Source organism: Cuculus canorus, chromosome 12, assembly GCF_017976375.1.
Source record: "Cuculus canorus isolate bCucCan1 chromosome 12, bCucCan1.pri, whole genome shotgun sequence".
Taxonomy (NCBI): Eukaryota; Metazoa; Chordata; class Aves; order Cuculiformes; family Cuculidae; genus Cuculus; species Cuculus canorus.
This window is the reverse complement of record NC_071412.1, coordinates 8,845,138-8,868,078: the sequence shown is the minus strand read 5'-3', so window position 1 is coordinate 8,868,078 and position 22,941 is coordinate 8,845,138. Positions and strand designations below refer to the sequence as shown.

At 41.6% G+C, this 22,941-nt stretch overlaps 1 long non-coding RNA gene across 3 annotated transcripts in view; it reads left to right on the top strand.

Moving 5' to 3' along the window:
- LOC128853388 (uncharacterized) overlaps positions 1-22,693 on the top strand; it is a 110,181-nt gene extending 87,488 nt beyond the window's left edge. The window contains exons 3-5 of one of the 3 annotated variants that reach the window (XR_008451904.1): positions 8,489-8,667; positions 9,583-9,839; positions 21,383-22,693. This is a non-coding gene — a long non-coding RNA (uncharacterized LOC128853388). The other 2 variants (XR_008451905.1, XR_008451903.1) reach the window with 2 other exon arrangements.
- Positions 22,694-22,941: the final 248 nt, after the last annotated feature.

The following is a 22,941-nucleotide window of genomic DNA, read 5'->3' as shown; positions in this document are numbered from 1 at the left end:
TATCAGAAGCATTAGCTTCACAGAATAAACATTGGCAAGTCGGAGATTTTAAAGCCTTGAAAGGGACTATAGAGTTGATTTTCCATGTTACCCTGGCCAGAGATGCTACACAGACATCTGTTTATAAAGTCCATCTTATTTGCACTGCGCTGCAGGACAGACCTAAGGGTGTCTGAGGAGGACAAGTAGTTCAGAGGAGGAGAAGTAGAGGTGGAAGTCAAAGCGGGATCCAGTGAAAGCATTGAGGAGCTGTTTCTCCAACAGCCAGAGCCTCATTTGTAAAGGAAAGCAAAGCCCACCAGTAATAAAGAAGCCCTAATATCTCTACCACGAGCAGCAATGACTGAGGATGCTGTGGCAACTTGTATGAGTTTTATCCAGAGAGAGTTTGAGCGTTCTTACAGACCCCCACGGAGGTGACTCAAGCAGCTGATCATTCAAAATGACGGTATACCTTCGTCTTAAGTGCAAATGCAGTTGGTTGGGAGGTTTCATTGCTTTGACTGCAGGCCTCTTGCTTGATTTGATTTGTATGTTTTTTTCTTCAGTTGCTTGTCTACCTGCTACATCTGGCTTTGGAGCTTCGGAAAGGCTCATAGTAAAAGCAGACTTATTTTCCTTAAGGCATCAACACAAGTTTTTTAGGGTGGGCAATAGTGTCAGAAAGAGAGTGTTGAAAGCTTGCACTGCAAAGGGCTATTATATGCTTAGCAAGAGGACTTTCATTTTCAGGAGCGCTAGTCTAAAGGAAAGCTTCTCCCTTCCCCAAGTCCTCCTGAAATGAGGGAAGAAATTAAAAAATTAGCTAATGGGGTGATTTATCTTGTAGTATTTGGAATTTGTGCCTCTTCAGCAAGCCAAATCATCAGCCAAATCTCAATGGTGAATGGTAAGACTTATGGGTTACTACAAACCTTGTGCTTCAGCACAAGCGGAATGAACATTCAGGCCTTCACCTCTACATGAAATAATACCAGAAAAGCCAGCTGACCTGTCAGAGGCTGTGCAGATAACACTGAAATACATGATATTAATGAGGTAGTGGAACTATCACAAATATTAGGAATCGTTGTAAAAATAAGCAGCAAGGAATTGAACAGCTGTATATTGTGAAAGTAGCTGGATATCTGGATTTCACTCCTACCCTTCAATTTCTTGATCTTAGTCAAACTCTGTCAAGGTTTCCATCCCAGATAAGAACCAGAGGAAGTCTGGAGAGCCACCTCCACTAACAGTGTAACACAGCCCTAAAGTGGCAGCTGTGAAAACCAGAACAGCCAGACAAATCTGGTAATCCAAGTTTGTGTAGCTTGGAGTGTCTGAAGGAATCACATCTGTGGACCAGACAGGGAGGCAGAGAAGTAAGGTTCTCACTTTGGCTCATGACATTGCAAACCAAACTGCTTTCAAATCCTCTGAAGGGCATACCAAGTCCTCTGGAGGGACTGCTCTCCCAGGAGGGCACACCTGAGACAACCCCCAGCACCACTGGACCAATGTACTCACAGCACAGTCCTGCACGAACCAGTGTGGCTTTTGCCAATACTGGCCCTGTAAGAGTCACTCCTTGAGGTCTTCTGCTTGGCCACTGAGCCAAAAGTGAAATCAGCTCCTCCCATGACCCCCACAAAACTGCCTCGCAGTGCAACTCAGGCACTGCTTTCACCTATTCCACTAAAAATTCACTTTCAAACCCAGGCTCATAGCTTCTGGCATCGAAGATATTTTGATGAAAGCAAGGGAGACCCCAGATGGAATGGTACCTGTTCAGAGCAGTAAAATGGGTAGAAAATTGTCAGAAGGAAGAAAAGGTTGAAATGAAGCTTCCAGTAATGCAGTTTCCATGGCAACTACCCTTCTGCCTACAGTTTTAATCCACATTTTCAAACAGCCATTCCAGAAAGTGCAGGGAACCACACAACAGTTGCACATGTCCTATTTCTAATACATCGCCTGAATAAAATTATTATTACATATGTAGAGGTTGCCCTGAATGGCAGTGGCTGAAGGTTTCAGACAGTCTAGCGGAGGTGGTGTCTCACAGCTCCAGATGTTTCCTGAAATAACACATACAGATCACAGAATCACAGAATCACAGAATCACAAGGTTGGAAAGGACCCATTGGATCATCGAGTCCAACCATTCCTAGCACTCCCTAAACCATGTCCCTCAGCACTTCATCAAATGCAAATCCTCCAACATTTGCTGGAGGTAGAATGAAGGAAGAGCATTCCAAATTGCATGTCCTGTTGTCCCTATAGGACATATGCCACTACATCCCATGTATGGCACCCTGTCATGGATGTGTTTGAAGATAGTCTTGTGCATGCCGCAGCCTCTAAGCTGCACGTTGCTGGTTTAAATCCAGAGCACATGACTTGCTGTCATACTGCATGTTCAACCTTTGCAAAGATCTACGACAGCCCCAGAGCCACACTTACATTCAAATCATCGTCTTAGGAGTGATAACTAATGAAGTATTTTGTAGGTGAATCATTTCTGTAGTCCTAGTGGGACTACATGATGATGGCAACACTTCGATTTTCTGTGGGGATTATGTGGGCTGAAATCAGAAGACAGGGAATCATCTTTGTAGTCCTGAGGATGGCATTTCCCATTGCCACTGTTGTTCTTTTACCTCTGCTCTAGTTTCTAAAGACCTCTGCAAAGATCAGTGTTCCCTTCTGCTAAATAGTATGACAGGATGAGGTGGAGATGATATCTAAGAGCTTGTAACCTACACCAGCATGATAGAAAAAGAGTTGAAGGAAAGTAAAACTTTTGAAAAGTAGAGAACTAAGGGATACGGAGATTAAATGGTTTTCTTAAGGTCACATACTGGGTCTGTGGCCAAGAGCTGAGTGCACATCCCTGGAGTCCCACCCAGGTCTTTTATCAGTGTGATGGCTCTTCCTTTCCTGCTCTCCCAGGCTGTCAGTCTCATTTGTCTATAGAAATATAGAGGTAGCTCAGGCAGATGCATTACCTAAAGAGGAAAATGTCTGAAATTATCCTTTCTCTACTCCAAGGAGTACCAGGGGAAATCTACATTTCTACACAGTAAGTATGCTAACCACTCAATTCCGAAGGAAGCAGATAGAAGGAAGATATTAGTGTGGGAATGAGCAAGTAAATAAAAGAATATTTCTCCCCAGTAAACTTCAACTCTCTGGGAATTATTTTTAAAGTCTACAATGTTAAATTACAAAGAAGTCTGCCAGAACAGGTAATGACTATACTTAAGGGAGAGGCAATTGTCCTAGAAAACTGTATGTACTATGGTTACAGTGATGGAAACAAGAATTTGGCCAGTACAACGGGATCTCTGGGTAACAGCATCGCCACTAAGCGCTTCAGGAAAAAAAAATGGTACTTTTTAGCATTTAATATCTAAGGAGTAAGGGCTAGATTATGAGTTCTTGATGTTTTTGGCTTAGCACCTACTCACAGAAGTAGTTCCAGTGCCTTCAAGAGGCCAGGAAGGGCTGAAAAACCTGACTCTTAAAATCCAGTTGAATGATGTTGAAACTTAATGTTAATAGAGATAAAACATTTCCCTTTCTCCAGGACAGCTTAAATTGAAAGTCAGTATTTACTGAAAATTAGAACAACACTGTGTTTTCAGCAGAATTGGGCCGTGTTAATGAGGCTTCTTGGCTTCATAGGGATGAGCAAGGCTGTGTGAGGAATGCTATGTTTGATTGAAATGAGCAATGACCAAGAAGAGGCTTGTAGGTAAGGAATGCCAGAGACGAGATGATTGCTATTGTGGTCTCATAAAGAAAGGAAATTTGGGGTTCATTTTGTTTGCAGCAGTTCATCTGTGTCTGAGACATAGGTGTGCAGGACAAATGCTGGGTGAATGTGACTCCACGGAGTCTTATTTGCCAAGTACAATGCACAGGGAAAGAAAACTTATCTTGTACTCCAGTGTTCCCATTTCATAAATATGATACATTAATATTCATTATACCACATGCATTATCATTTTGGAAGGAGATTACTGGGGATTCACTATTTTCTCTTCATCATCTTTTCCAATTAGGATCCCCTCTTCTGCAAATAATAAGCTTTTTGTTGCCAGAGGCTTTGCAGTAAAGTTCCAGTCAGGGTTTTGGAGCTCTGCTCAGCCTCCGTTTAAGAAAGAACTGCAAATTGAAGAACAATTATATTTTTAATGACAGGTTAATCTTGCTGTACTAAATATGATTAGAAAATCACCTGGCTAGTGTCAGAGAATACAAGAGCTGTTAGGTGTTGTTTCCAAAAAAATCCAGGGGAGTGGGTAAGGATGAATTCTTGCCAATGCACTGCTGAGTCAACAGAGGTTGAGGAAACAAACTGACAGAGACTTTGGAGTGCTGGGAGGATGGACAAGAGGATAAGAGAAGAGCGGAGCAGCAAAGAAAAAGCAGTAGCTTGAGCCCTTGTTCCCAACAAGTCTTTTGGCTCTGTGGTTTGTTTACATAAGCAAAAGCGATCAAGTCTGTTCTCAATTAGCACTAGCAAGAAAAGTGTTTGGAGATGGGTTTGATGCATACTACTGACCTGTGCCAGGCAAGACGAGACCAGGACATCAATTTTTGCAAGTTGTCTGAGGCTCCTCTGTACCCGAAGTCCTTCCCTTAGGCTCCTTCGTGCAGAAGGGGAGGATCCTAGCACTATCCTTCTTCAAAGGAGGAAGAAATGGTTGCGAAAAATGTAATAAGGACTCTTGGATGCTTAAATATCAGAAGCCTGAACATTAGATAATGCTTGAGATAAACAGAGATCGCACCTAACGCCACTGCATGACTAAGTATGCAGCCAGCAGCACATCGTGCTTCGGGATAGTGCATAACAAGCAAAGGAAATGAGGGAAGAATGGAAATGCTATTCAAAACGCACAGGAATGTGAGCAAAACCTTTCCCTTCCTGGCTGTCCACTGCCTCTCCTCTCTGTCCACTTATCACAAGATTTTTTGGCTTATTCATGTGTGGTAGAAAGAAGTGACTCCAGGTGAACCTGCCCTATAGTTTTGAGGGCAGGTAGGCTTGGGAATCCTACAGTGCTTCAAGCCCATGCAGACCAGATGCAAAGTGCTCCAATCTCATTGACTGTAATTAGCTGGGCCCTAGATTTCACTTTCAATTACCACAAATTTGTAAAGAAAACCAAAAACCACTCACAACAAATCCCATTAAAAATTCCAAAACACAAGAAAAACAAATTTACTTGCAGCCTTTTGAAAGGCTAACTATTCCCCACACACACCTACATGCTAGTAAAACAGCCCTTTAAAGTCGTTGGTGTTGTCAGTTACAAGAGCAGCATTTAACATTTAATGGTTGTTTTTGGTCAGAGCTGTTTCTTTTCATTGTTTGCTAGATCTGTTCCTTAAATTTGCTTGGCTCTGAGCCAAGCGCTTCCTCTAGTTTTGCTTTATATTGTGCTTGGGGTTGAAGGATTTTCCCCCCACACGCACTTTGAAGATGTACTATGAAATTATTTTCATTTTTCTTGCCCAGTGCATTGTCATGTCATATCTGTTATTTATCTAGGGTGCACAGACGTCCCCTTACAAGCCCTTGAAAACAAGCAACAACTTGTTTTCTGTCTCCTTCTAGTGTAAAGTCACCTATTGTAGGCAGTCACAGGGATCCCTAAGAAAGCTGTTGGGTTAATTAGATTGGGCAGAAGACTTCAGAAAAAAATGGCACACGGTCTGCCAATGCTGTACCTCTTCTAGAGGTCTGGGGGAAAGCAGAAAGATACAAAGATGATGACTGAAATAACTGTTTTGCCTCTACTTATTTTCCATTATAACAGTCTGGATTCGCTGTTCAATTAAACAAATGCAAAGCAAGGAAATCTTGCTGTGCATCTTGACCTTTTCTATAAACTGGCACTCATTCCTCTGAATTGACCCATTATTTGCCAGGTCTGTTTTGAGCAAAAATTCAGACAGGGAAAGATTTTCACAAATGTTTGCCAGAGACCCTCTAGAATTCAGGAATTGTGACCAGTCATTGAAGCCACATGGTCCTGTTGTTCCCCATGGTCCTTATTCCTCATATGGGTGATCAAAATCTTTATGGAAAGATTTTAAAGGTAGGGCAAGATGATCAACCCGTTAGGGTTCTTTCCCAACCAAGAACATGCACAATACATTTCCATGAAGGCTCCCAGCAGATTACAGTGAGCACACAGTGAACTGACCACGTACACACTAAGGTCACAAACTTCACCTTCATATTAGTGTTTTTCCTCTATCAAGCAAGATATTTTCTCAGCTTAACAGTATTGACCTATAGGTTTTTTATTTCAATTTCCACTCCTATTACATGTTTCCTGGCATGTTTCTAGTGCTTTTAATTAATTATTTGTAATCGCTTGTGTTTTTCCGCCCTTTTTTGTGCCTTTGTTTCTTGTTTCTGTCCCAGCCTTGGTAACAAGATGTTGCATCTCTTGAGGCTATAAGGGTAAAAGCCTATTAATAAATAATTAAGCGGTAAGGCTCCGACTGTGTGGAGTCACGTCTTGCCATCACATGGCTGTAGTGTCTCCATGGCGACTCACCAGTGTGCATTGAAATGATCTCTTTGGGAGGAGGCGAGAGGAGGTTATACAGGGCAAAAATGTGTGAAGTTAAATTATATTATAAAAATTAAAGGTGCCGTTACACTGACTAGTTCCCTAAACAGTCTGAAAAAAATGGAAAACTCTTATTAGCCCCGTTCCAACAGCATCACTCACTTCTGTCTGCCACTGCCCTGTGTTTTTGTTCTGGTTCAGAGCCTTCAGCGCTGAGGCTTTTGATGCTCCCCTTCACCAAGCAGCATTTCCCATGTACCCAGTGCCCCTCCGACCTCCCAATCAGCAGCGAGCCTGCCACAAACTGTGCAGCTTTAGTCCCAAGGATGAGAATGACTGATCTCCAAGAACAGCGACATCGAATAGTTCGTCATATGTCACCATACTAAATCTTAAGGCCTGGAGTCCACAGGTTCCTGCTTCTCTGCTCCTTTCATTCCCTATCACAATAATAGGTTGCTTTTCCCATGGAGTCAGTCTACAACCTAAATTTGTGCAAAATTCACACCTGCTTCTCATTAAAGCCAGATTTTGAGAAGCTTTTGCTGTGCATTTCTCCTTTTCTGGCAGCACTCAGAGGCAGTTTCATAAGCTGGCACATGAAGTAGCCCTTCTATTTTTTTCCCACCACATAATCCACCTCTAAGTATAGTAAAGACATTGCTTGCCCATTCAAAGCAGTAGTTTTCTAATGAAAAGCAGTTAGGTCAGCAGTTTCAGCATCTGTAAAAGTATGTCCTTGTGTGGCAGCATGATCTGAACCCCCCCCCAGCCTGTTATCAGCTTTCCATCTGTGTTAACACCTACAGAATTCACAGGCATCTTGATCGATGTATTTCAGCCAACATAATTTTCCCAAGCCCCCACCTCTCCAATAACGTTTCATGGGAACAGGAGAAATTTGAAGCTCCTTGTAATGCCAAGGATGTAAATCACACTAATTGTCTCCCAGATTTCAGAAACATCCTGGGCTTTCATTTCCTCTGCGAAGTTCTGGGGCGTTTACATTAACTTTTGGCAGGTAAGTGGTAGGGGGCCCAAACCATCCATCATGTAAAACCGCATCGAAAACACATCAAGTTAGGACTTGTGACAGGTAGATAGCGCTCTGCTTGGAGGGAAAGAGGGTTTTGAGACCACAGCTCACTTCTCCTTGTAGGAAGACATGATGTGTAAGCCTAGGAACCCTCCTCATTCTACCCATCAGCAGGGATTACCATTTGCTTGTTGTTCCGTTTCCACAGCCCCATGTGGAAGCAACGCTGAGTGGCAAGACTATCAGCTTCATGTTAGCATAAGTTTTCTTTAAGCTTCGAGGACAGGATCTGCTTGACAAAGGGTGGTTCTGGCCTTGCAGAACTGAAATCTGCTGCAAATTGGGTCTTCGTGAAGCATAAAGCCCCAGGTTCAACCTGGGAATAGGTCTGTTCCGTTCTGATACCACGAAATCTCTGGGAAAGACTGTGAAATAGAGAAATATTTCCTATCCCTCTTCATTGGCCTGTTTTCCCCCTTTTGCTCTGTAGAAGAAGCTAAAATGGAGGTGAAAGATAGTTTGAGTGAGGTCATCACAGGAATAAAACAATACTTTAAGGAATTTCAGATCTGTTTTCATTCTCTTCTCCTGTAGCTGTTGCATAGGTCTTCAGAAATTGTTTCCCTGCCCTTTTCACCTTCACACTCTTCTCCTTCCAGCAGACTGAGGTCAGAGCAGAAGAAGAAAGTGGATTAATAATTTTTTTCCTCAACTATCTGGCATCCCATCTTTGCTTCCACACTTTTGATATTCACCAGCGCCAGTAGAAAAAAAAAAGCAAGCAATCTGAAATTCAGGGCTTGTTGGTAAAACAAAGAATAACTGTGTCAATTATACTGATTCCAAGATAAATGTTTGGCTTTTTTTTTTCTTTCAGGCTGCCTATGGATTCTAATACCGACTAGGGATTTACAATAGTTTATCTATTTTTAAGTGATGTTGGCAACCTAATTTTGACTCAATAGCTCCATGTTGCTGAAGGAAAAAGAGAAGAAGAATAATCGCAAAACACGAAATAAGCAGAAATGATTCCAGTGAGGTGTTTTGATCACCCCGGTGAGCTGTTTTCTTATTGCGTTGTGTGTGACTGAGAATCAGAAAGTGAATCTGCCTATTAACAAATGGGAACCTGACCAAACCACTTTCATCAGACTGCAATAAAAATAGAGAACAAGGGAAAAATAAATTTAGGTGATTTGGATTATTTCCATGCTGACAAAGAGACATAATGAATGATAGAGGAAAGGCTTCCTGATAAAGAAATTAAAAATTCAAACTCAAATTCTTTGAACGGAGGAAGTTAAACAGACTGCCATGAACAGTGGCACGGGCTGCCAGTGAACAAATGGCCTTTGGATTTCTTCCCAGGGCAGTCCCTGAGAAGGGACTCTATCTCTCTCCTGAACCATAATGTGGTCTCTCTGTATGCTGCTGCTTGCTTTTGGAATAAATTGCAAACCTGCACAAGGAGTTGAATAAAGAAATTACTGCCTGCGCATGTGTGTTCATTAGGAAAAAAAAAAACATGCTGATTACTCGGTAGCCTGGTATTTCATAATATCACAAAGAGATTTGAAAGGTGAACAGCCATAGCAAACCCTTTGTGGAAACCAATATCTCCACCTGTAGGAAATGCAAATATAACAGGCAATTGTGGCTAAAAATGCTATTATTGTAACAGAAAATATTCACTTTCCTCCATGTGCATAGAAATCATGAAAACATGTATTCATCCTAAGCCATGAAGGCCTGAAGCTGGGTTTTATTCTGCACTTAGAATGAAGAATAATCCCTTTCACCTATTACGCATCTCCCTGAAAAAAATGTATTATTCTCCATCCCACCTGGAAGGGTCTCCACTTTTAGGCAATTATTTTATCAGATGCAGAGAAATAAGATAAAGTAAATATTTTACTTTGAGCATTTAAAATTCCTGTTCTCTCTCTTTTTTTTTCTTCTTTTTCTTTGAAGATCTGGTTTCTACTGCCACGAGTGTGAACAAGACAGAATTTTCCAGGTTTTGAAAGAAATCATCCTGTGTATTAACCTCAAGCAAAACTTGAGAAGCAGAAGACCACCCACTGCAGAAAACAAGGCAGGCACATCCTGCACATTGTGGGATGGTTGGAGCTGTTAAAATTCTACATAAACCTGACAAAAAGCCTTGTTCATCACACTATATTTGCTGTTGTGTCCCTTGACCTGGAAGCTGATTGCTCTTACTGCAGGTAGGGAAATTAAGCCTCTTCTAAGAAAGTAAATTTTCTGATTTTTCCAACAAGAGACCAATAAAATCACATGCGGGGCCCACACCCCTCTGGTAAGCTGAGCGCAAAGCAGCCTGAGAAGCTACGTGCAGTGGTTGCTGCTCTGTTGGGCTCCTCTGCCGCAGGATGAGGGGCTGCCTCTCAAAAATAGGCCACGGAAGATAGATCTGCTCGTGATCCACGTGCAACTGAAGAGCGACAGTGTGGCTGTTGCCTCTTTACCCAGACAGTTACTCCACTGTCTTACCCATTCAACTTCAACCTTCCACTAGTACCTCCGAAATGATGGACTGTCTTTAGGCTCATTTGCACCAAATCCAAATGACCCTCTTCTTCACCCAATATCCATTTGCACCCAATATTCGGAATTGCAAAGGTATCCTTTGGAAACAAGCCCAGACCACAGAGACAATTCAGAGCAGAAGAGGGCAGAGGAGTCAAATTTCAGCATTATGTACTCATTTTGGGTTTGTGACCATGCAAAGCACGAATGTAAATACCAAAGTTTTGCAATCGTACCTCTGTAGATAGATTCTCTGCACCACACACATTTTCAACGGTTTAGAGGAGAAGAGGAGCCATCTTCAAGGCTCTAGTTCTAACGTGGGAGCCCAAGGACTCTCTCACGTTCTCCTTTTGCTGCAGTTCTTCCGAACTGAACATGCTGACCTCCAAATACAGTGTACTGGCCTTTTCTCTGCAACTCAGTGTACCTTGACCTCCCACGTCTGTTCTGTGAGAGATGTCATCTAAGGAACACCTCCTTAAAGTTAAGTGGATAGAGGTTCAAAATTTTGCAGAAAGGACGAGGGCTCAAGGCAGCACATACATTCGTGTCACACAGAGCATTGCACCTGCACGAGAGAGACAGAGTGCTTCAGGTTCCTTAAAAGCCTTTTTGTTAAGAAGAAAACAACTTAAGAATTGAAACTGTTGCCTGAATCTGTCACTGAAAAAACAGGTTGTTTCTTTCATCTGAGTCTTTCCGTGTGAGCCTGAGCTCCAACAGAGGCGAGGACCATCGCCAGTGTGTGAATTGGCAACTGGAATGGGCTCCGCAAGGTTTGCTCAGGGTTCTTTCGGGGTCAGCAATGGCTACAGCATAGGAGACAGCGAGATAAGGTCATGGCAGGTGAACTAAAAGAAGAACCAATTTTCCAATCTATTTTTAAGGTATTAAATTAACTCGTGTAGTGGGTACAGCTCAGCAAAACCTCGTGACCACACCTTCGTCGGGCTGTGAATAACAGATTATAATCATTTTACAACAGCTACAGATCATGGCTGTGCCATTACATCTAGTGGGAAAATACAGCTGCTTTTTGAGCAAATAACAATCCATTGATAGGCAGCTCTCTGACTCAGGAGAGGTTTAACACTGTATAAAGCCTTTCAGCAATGAAACCACTGTAAATCTTGCCCAGGCAGGCTGAAGTATCTGGAGAAATACTTATACCTTAGTGATCATGGAGCCTTAGATTTGTGATAAGAGAGAAATCGTTGCCATCTGATCTGCTAGCCTGTGAGATATGAATCAGAAGAGAGTATATGCCCTGTCCGGAGTTGATAAGATGTATCAACATAACAAAAACCATCGTCAGTCTGACACCTCTGTTGTCAACCTCAGGAGAAAACAGAAAGGGTGACACAGTGCAGGCTGCCCTCTGGTTCCTCCGGGGCAAAGCTGAACCTTGTTAGCAAGGTGAGGAAATACCATGTCAGTGACACCCTGCTGAACTGGAGGCCTTTCATGATGATGTAAAAAGAATATAAAATTATATACCTACCTGATTTTAGTAGCGTCGTCCCCCAACAAATAAACGCTTTGCAGAAAATCAAGCACAATGCCTTTGGTATCATCAGCCCCAGCTGGTGGGGTTATAAAGTTTGAGTGAGGTAATCCCAGTTTTATACGCTCAATAAAAAAATATGGAACAACCTTCCCAGGACAAGATCTTTAAGTATAAGGTAACTTTCAGTTCACCTTTCACACCTGAAACAGTGCATGCGACTATACAAAGCAAACACAGCCCTTTCTGGTGTGTTTTGAAATAAATTGTCATCCACGCTTAAACATATTGCATCGTACTATGTTTCCCCAGGGCCCCGATATTGTTACTATCCTGACAGACACAGCCTCCTCCCAAATTACACTTACTCTGACCTTACACACACTGACACAGAAACGCCTTTAAGACAATGTTTGATCTCAGAGGTGCTGCACACTCACAGATGCAAACATACACACAAAATTATGTCAGTCGTTTAAGTAATCCTTGCTCGGCTGTCTTTTAAAATGCCTCTTTCGTCTTTCTGTAACCAAAGGCTTTAATATTCAAATGTTCATGAGCACCAGCTTTATTAAAATTAGGGCTTGGGGAAATGGTTTTGAAAAGGAGAAACGAATATTACCCAACCATTTAAAAGATGCTAATTAATGGAGTTCTAAAGCCTAGGGAGGCCATTTGACAGAGCAGAGATTCTTCTACTAGACAGATTTGTAACTTAGGGGTTCGAGCGGCAGAGGTAGAAATAAGAGACGAGTAAAATAAAATGCAAGTAGGTTAAGAAGAACAATCCTCCAGGTGTTACAAGGACTCCAGAGTTTAGTTCTGTGCCAGTGATTTGAGTTGTCTGCCTATGAGATCTATGCATGAAGATTTTTTTCCTGGCCTTGATGCAAAACAGAGTTTGTGTCTCTTCCCTGCTGGATCTGCCCTGTGCTGGGAACAAGAAAGCATAACCCACACAGTGTTGAGCTGCAGCCAGCCAAGAGCAACGGCTGCCAGCTGAGATTGTGCTGTAGGAGTCACCAGGGCATTTATTTTAAGATAAATCTAATCTGGAGGGTACATGGGCATATCCATACACAGGTGCACAAGGAGAGAGCTTAGCACTGGGAGTAGTAAAGAGACACTGGAATGGTTAGAGCTTTTCACCTAGGCTTTTTTTATGATTATTTCACCTGACTGTGTAAAATCAGGGGAACCTCAGAAGACCCCCACTGTAATACTCCTCTAGATCCTGCCTATCACTTCTGCTTTCAGCAGAATAACTGAATTCATATTAATATCTGTATCACTCTACAGGCGTCCTAATTTTTTCTCCCTCTCTGCTGCTTCCCCTTACTCCCTTGTTGTTCTCTCTGTGCACAGATACAACCCTGGGTTAAGAACTGAAAATATTCCATGGACTATGGGAATGGATTCTTTTTGTGGGCCTGCATACATATATATCTACTCCAGCTCCACGGTAAAAAACACGTAAATCTGACAGTGATTTGTAGCTGGAATTTTGGTCAGAGGATCTTTATATTGATGCAGCTCTTGCCAGCTCAGTTGCTCTAAAAAGCCAGAGTGGTCTACTGGTTTGAAATGCATGATCCAAGAAGTGAACTGAGATAGGAACAGCAGCAAGGGGAACACATACAGGAAAAAATCTCCTCTCCAGTAGGTGCATTGGAAGGAAGGAGCACTGCATCCTAGAAGCACAGCTGCCCTCCACATCTGCTGCTAAACTGAGCGATGGATTTTAGAGTTTGCTGACCCTGTTCTGCTGTATTTAATTCATCATTAGGACCTCAGCACTCTGAGATATGCCAGTGCAGCAAGTAGATGAAGGAAGCTACCTGTATTCTGTTTCTTCCAGATGAGAGCTCTGTCCATGTCCTCTTACTCCTTGCCTACTTCTTTTCCCCCATGAACCCACTTTCTGAACCAGGCAGGTCACATTGCATGTGGTTTTACCCCACCTCCTGGTAAAATTGTGTTACAGTGGTGCCTGGAGGCACTGCAGAGAGCAACATCTTTGTAAGCCATTCACCATACAACTTTAGAAGAAAAAGAAAATTTACCATTCAGATATAATTCCAGTCTGGAGAAAATAACAGGAAGGAAGAGGACAAATGAGGGAATCAATAAGAAGCCAACCATAACCTTGATCAACTAGACGTTCACATGCATATCTGCCTTGTTTTTTCATTTACTACACTATAAATAACACAGAGAGCTAATATCAGCCCTTGCCCTCCTAGTTCCATCATCTTCCCATTGCCAGATGGCAATTTAAGTTGTCATCCTTATTTCCTCCAACCCATATCAGCTCAGTGCAATCTGTTTGCATTACATTAATCTGCACAGGGAGTGGTGTGCAACTGCTGCCTTTCCCCGATCAGCCTTGGCTAAAGAATCCCCTTTGGCTGATGTAGTAAAAGATGAAGGTATTTGAAGCAAGAAGATCTGAGGGTTTAGATAAAACATCAGGTCATGGAGGCTTGATATTGCACATCAGCGGAGCAAACGTACCTGTCCATATGTATGCTCTTTGCCTGCAGCTAATGCAAAGTAATATGATGTAGCTTCACTTTGTTTCACTGTCAGCTAAATTAAATTGCATTATTATATCTTTGTCACAAGCCAAGAAATTGTACCCAGACTGCTACCTCAGCTCTTCTGATGTTTGATAACTTGTTAAGTTGCTCTCACTTGATGTGTCAGAGCCTCGAGTCTTTCACAGCTGTTACGAAGTCCTTGGGAGTCCTGCTTTTGTTACCCTGGGATGTATTCTTGTTTGTAAGTTTTTGTGGCTGTATATAGCCCAGATTTACACAGGCTGTCACAGACTGGATGCTTTTTATTGATCAGGAAATCCAGTCTACACCTCCCAAGAGGCCAGCACTTTTTGATTCAAGCCCTTCAAAGTCCTTTTACAAGAATTAAAAATAATAGAATAAACCCTGAAAAGGTTCTGTCAGATCCATGGTATCTGCAAAGCTATAAATAGAGAGATACTTTCTAAGTTCATAGAACTTCATTGTTTTCAGATAGCTATTGAGAGGAATAGCATGAAAGAAAGGTTGTCTGTTTCTTTAGTAAAATATAGATTGATTCTCCTAAATGAAGACAGTCAGCAAGAATGATGTGATCTGAGACAGAAAAACAGCAAAAATTCAGAGTTTATATAAATATATCTTTTTAACTTATGCCTCAACTCCAGCAGCCTGCCATAAAGAAAATGAAAAGCAAACTGAAAATACAGACATTCTAATAAATGCAGAGGGAAGAATAAAACTAAGAATTATATTTTGCAAACAGAAGACTAGGAAAAATGTGGGCCTGCTGCTGAATTAGATGCAGAGAAGTTGGAGTTGCTGAATGCTCTCTTTGCTTCAGTCTTTACTGTTAGGGCTGGTTGTCAGGAATCTCAGACCCTGGAGGAAAGAGATAAAAGTCTGGAGAAAGGAAGACTGTCCCTTGGTTAGAGATCATCTAGGCAAACTGGACACTTTCAAATCCTTGGACCCTGGTGGGATGCATCCACAAGTGTTGAGGGACATGGCAGATGTTGTTGCTAAACTGCTCTCCATCATCTTTGAAAGACCGTGGAGAACAGGAGAGGTCCCCGAGGACGGGAGAAAAATTAATATCACTTCAGTCCTCAAAAAGGACAATCCAGTAGCCTTCTGTGATCTCATGACTGGCTGGGCAGATGAGGGGAGAGAGGTGGGTGCTGTCTGCCTCGACTTCAGCAAGGCTTTTGACACTGTCTCCCACAACGTTCTCATAGGTAAGCTTAGGAAGTGCAGGATAGGTGGAGTGGACAGCAAGATGAATTGAGAACGGGATGGATGGCAGAGCTCATTTTTTACAATCAGCAGCACAGAATCCAATTGCAAGCCTGTGGTCAGCAATGTTCCCCAGGGAACCTGCTGCACATTGAATAAGAGTGGGCCAAGTATTTGTCAATGACCCAGATGAGGGAACAGAGTGTATTCTCAGCAAGTCTGCTAAAGATATAAAAGTGGGAGGCGTGACTGATACATTGGAAGGCTGTACTGCCGCTCCGTGAGACCTGGACAGGCTAGAAAGCTGAGTCGAGAGTAACCTAATGAAGTTCAACAAAGGCAAGTGTAGGGTTCTGCATCTCAGGAGGAATAACCCCCTGCACCAATACAGATTAGGGGGTTGACCAGCTCAAAAGCAGCTCTACAGAAACTAGATGATCTCCAGAAGTTGCTTTCAACCCCAAATATTCTGTGTGATTTTTTTCTCGACTAATCCTCTATCACTAAAAGCTGTTTTGCTTTATGGTCACAAATTAATCCAATATGAAGTTTAAAAAAGGGGAGGTTTCTTTTCTGTTTGTAGATTTAATCATTAGTAAAAATATTTCAAGTGCAGTTGGCACCATTAAAGTCAAATAAAACCTCTGTCTCACACATGCAAAAACTGACCATAGTATCTTTCTATGTTGGCTGGTAAGAGGTAGTTTTTCCCTGGAGCCAGCTTCCATCGGATCAGTAATGCTCCAGTCTGTAGCAGAGAAAGTTTGCGTTAGGATCAGTATACCACCATGCATAATAATGAATCACACCCTACATTGATTTAGTAAACCAATAGGTTTTATTAACTCAACAATGAGATTAAAATGGATTAAAGCAGGAGAGGGGCTCCATCATTGCACTAGTAATTTAACCCTGATTCTACAGCAAGTGCAATTCTTTATTTTTAATACCTGCTTAGACTCCTCTCAGTAACACCGAAATATTTGTCCACAGGGAAAAGCATAGCTGATATAGGCAAATCACATATCCACATATATCTACAGACAGAGAAAAAGAGACACCAACTTTAATCAGTGTTGGGACTTTCCAGTGTTAGTGCAGGCAAAGTTGTCAATGATTTTTTCTTGGAAGGGAATTCTAAAAACCAATAAATAGAGAAGATCCCCAGGACTGTAAGGGAAACACTGGCTCAGCCTTGATGCTTGCTACACCTGCACTGCCCTCCTCACCCTGATAGCCAGTGCCCACGGTGAGGCAGAGGTGGCTGGGTCGCACACTAGCTTTCAACTGCATAGCTCTGGCAGTGCCACAGTACGAAGCAGCAGCACAAAGCTGTAAGATCTGCCTGAGAATATAAGTAAATTAGGTCAATCAGAGCTGCATTGCTATCAGTACCCAAGTGGGCAGTTTTAAAGCCATGAATACTTCTCCACTCTATTATCTCTAGCTTAAATTTGTGCCTATCCCATTAGTTTCAGCACATTCTGGATGCTACACCACCTTCCTACAGGACTTTTTGAGGGAGTTGTACCATCGGTACAAATCAACAGTTTCCAGCCTACTGACCCAAGGATGCCTGGGGGGCTGTGGGTTATTTCTGAGGGATTTGCAGTGGGTAGCTATAAATCTCATGAAACTGTAAAGCTATTGGTGGTAAGCTCAGATCTGCTGGATAGGGCTTATTCTTGGAAAGCAAGAAGGTTTCAGAGGTCAGCAAATTGAAGGTTGAATAACACTTCTGTACAACTTGTCCTAAAGTCTAGGAGACCTTCCCATTTTGTCTGGCTGAACCATCTACCCAAATGCTCTTTGACTCAAAATGGATCTTAACAAGGATTCCTGTTACTGGCTCCGAGCCCAGCCCAGTAAAGGCCAGTTTTGTAAGGATTGGCCTATGAGGTACGGGAGCATAGAAGGTAGGCCTGAAGGAGACCCCCAGGAAGTATCTGGCCCCCCTTTCGAGACAGAAAAACTCACATAATGAGTATTTAATTGCTTTAGCATGTAACGTTTGTATAAATTGTGTGTAATCAACAATTTGTCATACACATGCAATAAAATTGAGAAAATATTCAATGTGTCTTCACACATAAAGCTAAAATAAATCTAACCCTCTCTTCCTGAGTTAAACCTCCATGAACATCTGGATCAATAACCGTCCTTCTAAGCCATCATCCACCCACCTCACTCCTTCCCAACTCCTACTGTTTTCTGAGAGACGTTTGATTTAAATTGCCAATAACTATCCTCACGATTGCTGTAATTATGACACTCATTATTATTGCTATTTGTTATTAGATCAATAAAGGAAATGTTTTTTCTGTCTGTAGGGATTTGCAAGATTTTGAATTTATTTTTCCAATTCTGGATTCACAAGTGGTTACCAAGAAATAATCTGAAAAAAAAGCACAGATCAGATCAATTAGATCATTGAAAAGATTTCATTTAGATGGTGGTGAGTTTCCCGAAATAAAAACATAATTAACTTAGCTCTTGAAAATGAGGACAAAGGATGTATTTGTCATTTTTAAAAAATATAGTTTCTTCAAATGGAGAAATTATACTGAGCTGCTCTACAAACAGTTTGTACTGACCTACTGACATCAAGAGGAAAAAAACACATAATCAGAAGGTTGTCATCTTGCCTTTTACTATTAAAAATTTATATAACTCATGCAAAGTTGCATAAAAAAGTTATTGCTGGTGTTCTCAAAAAGAAAAAGAATGGCCTAAAGGAATTAGGTACAATCAGGGATTTAGAGTCTGAAACTTCTTAGATGTTTTTGATTTGATCTCAGCCCTCGGGTCACACAGAAATGACCTCTAATTCTGCAGCTCTGGGAGAGCTTTCCAGAGCTCTCAGAATTTTATTCCAGGATATATAGATTTATTTTTGTACAGTTACCAAGTAATCACCAAACACTTATGCATCATTTTAACAATTAAAAAGTTCTCTGAACACGTTTACTTGGAACGAATCTTATTAATTCTATCCCAGTATCATCAGATTTAGTCAAATGTTGAGCATCTCAGATATTTCAGATCCAGGCTTTGGAGCATGGACAGCTGATACAGACTGGACTTGTCAGAGAGTTCAATCTGTGAACTTGGCAATTACATAAGCGAGTGACTCATGCCTCACTTCTTGTTTGTCTCTTAGCTCAGACACATTTTTTGGAGAAGAGCTGTGGAAATAGTTGTTTTTCAGAGGTTGGTAGCAATTCTGATTGCACAAGAATACTATAAATCACATTCAAAATCTGATGACAGCTTCCTTTACTGTTGTGCTTTAAAAAGGTTACATCTAAAGAGGTTTTCTGCTCATTTCTGGCATCTTGAACTTCTCTGACCCTTTGCCTTTGTCTCTTCACCCTAAAACCTCAGGGCATTTAAGGTATTTATGCCATTAACTGTCATTCTTCCACAAATGCCCCACCTGTCTTACCTTTGCCTGGTCTAGCTCCAGCCAGATTATTTTGTCTGTATAAAGCATTGATGCTGAGCCTCAGCAGGTCATTACCGTGAGCCTCAGCAACAGGGCAGAGCCTGCAGACCACTCGTTTGACCTCTCATAGAGGTATTTAGTGATGGCTGCAGCAGCAGCTCCAAGAGGCAGCAAAAAGTATGAGTATTTATGAACTGTGAAGACTTAAGGACTCGCCCAGCAAATTGTGTCAGTTCCCGACTCTGTAAAATGGGAGTGATCCACTGAATTCCACCAGAGGAAGAGGGTGGCAATCAGGTAATATGTTCTACTGGAGGCACTGGGGACTGTCACTATGGCATGACTGTCTTCAGGGTGTAGAAGGATGGGGCAGGATGCAGCCAGCTCCTTGTGATGGTGTGAGAAAACCAGTCGCACATAGGACATCTCCTTGCCTGATAAAGGAAAGAGTGGGACTGCAAAGAGTATAATGCAAGGAAAAGCTATGTAATGCAAAGAGAGATAAAAAGAAGCTCAAAGCATAGATCCCAAATAAATGACACAAGCCAAGAAAAGAAAAATTACATGAAACTCCAGCCTGGCCATTTCCTCACCCTGCTGCCACATTAATATGGACATTCGATGTAGCATTCTGTGGGGGCATTTGCCATAGCTGAAGAACAAGAGTTAGAGTATTTCTAATGTACCATCTATTTCTCCATAAGCTATCTGAGTTGTTCTCTGTTGAGTTAAAAAGGGCAATCATATGAAAAGGTCTTTAACCCTGCTGCAAGTGACCGGAGGAGGGTGGAATATTTCTGAACATACCTGCAAAGTTTGTGAGGACAGCCTGGGGAAAATCAGCCCAACAAACGTCTGGTTCATAGCTAGGTTCTCCAGATGGCATCAATATATCATGAAGAGTCAAAGAGAGCCTTTCTGAATGCAAATTACTATTCACATTTTAGCTAATTTATGTAAATTAGCTCATTCACTCTTCCACTTAATCCTCTCTGGAGTTACTCCAAGGTTTGAAAGGAAAGATATTCTTCTTGCAAAATATATATAATCCATATTAATTGCTTCTGATGGAGATGAGTGGGATGGACAGCTATTCCAGCAGTTAATACTTTAATCGCTTCACCTCAGCAGCAGACCTGACTCAGGTGTACAGCACCTAACTGTCTGTCCCCATTGCTAATGTAAACTGTAAACGGCCGTGTATCGGGATGTTTCCAGGGCAGGCTTTCAGGCAGGCAGATTTGGGGAAGGAATCGATCATCACTGAACAGGCTTGAGAAAGCTGGTACGTGGACAGATCCAACAGGCAGCAGCTCACATCTTGGCTACTCAAGAGGGAAAAAGGGCTGCAGGAATGGGATGAAGCTCAGTGACAGGTGCATGGATTGCCTGGAGGACGCTGGGCTTTGCACATGGATCCACAAAGGCAGAGTTGTGAGAGGGGTCAAACTGAGCTATGACAAGAGGTCCTCTTCTGAGGAAGCGGGAAAGGCAGCAATAGCAGAGGTGAAAGGAAGGGGTCAGCACAGCATCCCCATCAGGCTAAGCCAGAGGCATGGAAATACACAGGGGCCCATCTAAGCAATTGACTCCAATGCATCTTGAGTCCACCCAGAATGAGAAAGAAGCACAGGTGTGCTCCAACAACTTTCCCACTCCGTCCTGAACCAGAAGAGGATTGATAGAAGAATTAATGGAAAGAATAGAAGATGATCGAGTTAGGAAGTCTCTCAAAATTATCCACTTAATAGGAAGAAATTAAAATATGTTTGGGCATATTGACTTCAATCTGTCCTTGGTTTAATGTTTATATGTTATCTTGAATAGCTGTTGTTTAACCATACACTGGTACTTATGGATTTCTTAGACCTGTCCCTTGTGTCTGGATGGCTGTGATCAGATACAGAGATAAAATAGAAAGACTAATTCTGAAATCAATGAATTAGAGATTTAATACATTGATATTTTATCTCTTATCTTTGTAGAGAGAAGAGATTAATATGTGAGCAGTAAAACATGCTGTGCCACTTTGTTGTACCTGACAGAGCTCAGAATAACTCACTTGCAGATTGGGTTTTCTCGGGATGAGCTGTGAGTGCGCGGCAACCTATTACACTGTACCAAAACTCACCCAAATCCAAGTGAAGCATATGTTAAGTGCGGCGAATGAGAACTGGGCCTGGATTAGATGTACTTTACTGATATCACCAAGCCCTGCTTGGCTCTGCAGTGGACCTGCATCAAATTACATGATCCCTTTGCATTATCTTCTTCCCAGAATAAGGCAAGGGCATTGGCCAATGTTTTGCAACAGGTATTTTTTCCCTATAGTGCTGTCAGTAACTAGTCATCTTTCACTGGTCAGAAAAACTTGTCTCTGAAGCGTTTTGAATTGACATTTCAAATACATTTTTTGTGTGTGTAAAGTCTGCAGGAAAACAATAAAGCAATTGATTGGTGACTTTCAAGAAATAGACGTTTTATTCTCTTCTATAGGGAAGACGTGGGATTTTCTGACAGCCCTTAGGGGCAGATATGCCGCTGCACCGCACTCTGTAACTGTATTTATATATCCTGACTGATGTGACGTGCTGCTTTCAGAAGGATCCATAAGGTTACAAAGTGTAAGAAGATGGGAAGAACCTTCTTTGCCCTCCAACTACACATAATGGTAGGGTTTTTTAACGTAATACTACAGCAGAGTACATTACAGTAATTTCCAGGTTATATGACCTGAAATGGAGCTTTGATCACAATAGGTTGATCACTTTGATGTAAAAAATGGCTATAAAGTATATAATTTGTATAAAACCTCAGAAAGTTGACTTTGCTTGTTCAGACCTCCTCTTCAGCAAGGTGATTACTTATGGGTGTCCAGGGACAAATCTCACTTTTCAGTACAAGCTGTTACTCATTGCAGATGCTTACAGGAGCTCAGCAAATCATTCACAAACTGAAATCAGTCAGTCAGAGCAAGTCCCACTCTCGTACTGCTTGGAGAGCACCTCTTATTGAATTAGCTTTAAGGTGGCTTAAAAAGGAGTCTCAAAAGGTAAGATTCCTAAGCGGATCTTCATCAATTTCTAAACTCACTTAATTGAATCAATACAACTTCTGACCACAACCAAGCCACACTTCTTTAAAACCTGTGGATACTCCCGCAAACCAAACATCATCACCTACTCTTTCCAGGGCTTAGGACTCTGTCCAACAAATCACTTAAGGTTGGGCTTAACTTTAAGTACATGAATACCTCGTTAACATCGAGGAGACTATGTTAACTAAAAAATATGTATTAAGTGCTTTGCTGGATTGGGACTGTAGGTACTACAGTCATCGTTGCTAGGTAAAAATATAGCCAAAGTGTTTTGCCAAGAGGATAGTATGATCTTGAGAATTACTCAAGAACAGCAAACTGTAAGAGCAGGAAGATGATTGATGATTTTTTCAATTCTTGGAACCCATGGGAGCATCTAAATCAACTCCTTCCGAATGTTGCAGGGTGACTTCAGATCAGCAATTAGAACTGACTGAAATGTTTTGATTGAGAACAAATTAATTCTGAAGTTCTGGTTTGGCTAAATGGAAATCTTTTCCTGACCTATTTTGATTTCCTCTAATTTTCTATTTCTGAAGAAAAATCTCAAATTAATTTTTTTTTAATATTTATGGATGTTTATAGTAATGTGTATTTGTCTTTTTGGTTTTGTTTTTTTGTTTTTGTGAGAAGAGAAGCCTATTTTAGTGAAAACATTGTGACAAAAAATTCCGAACATAAGAAAACATGCCTTCACTTTTTCACAATACCCACCTAGAAAAGAAAGATTTTTATAATTGTGAAAGATTTGTGGTTTTGGGGGTTTTTTTTGGGGGGAGGGGGAAATGTAATTACTCTTAAAGGAAAAAAAAAAAAAGAAAAGAAATCGAGTGAAATGAAGGACAAATCTCTCTGTTCTATACCTACACAAAATAAACTTTTTATTCCCCACTATCTCTCACGGTTATGTAAAGCTATTGAACTGGGAACTCTCACCTTCAAAGAATTGCAAGGAGAA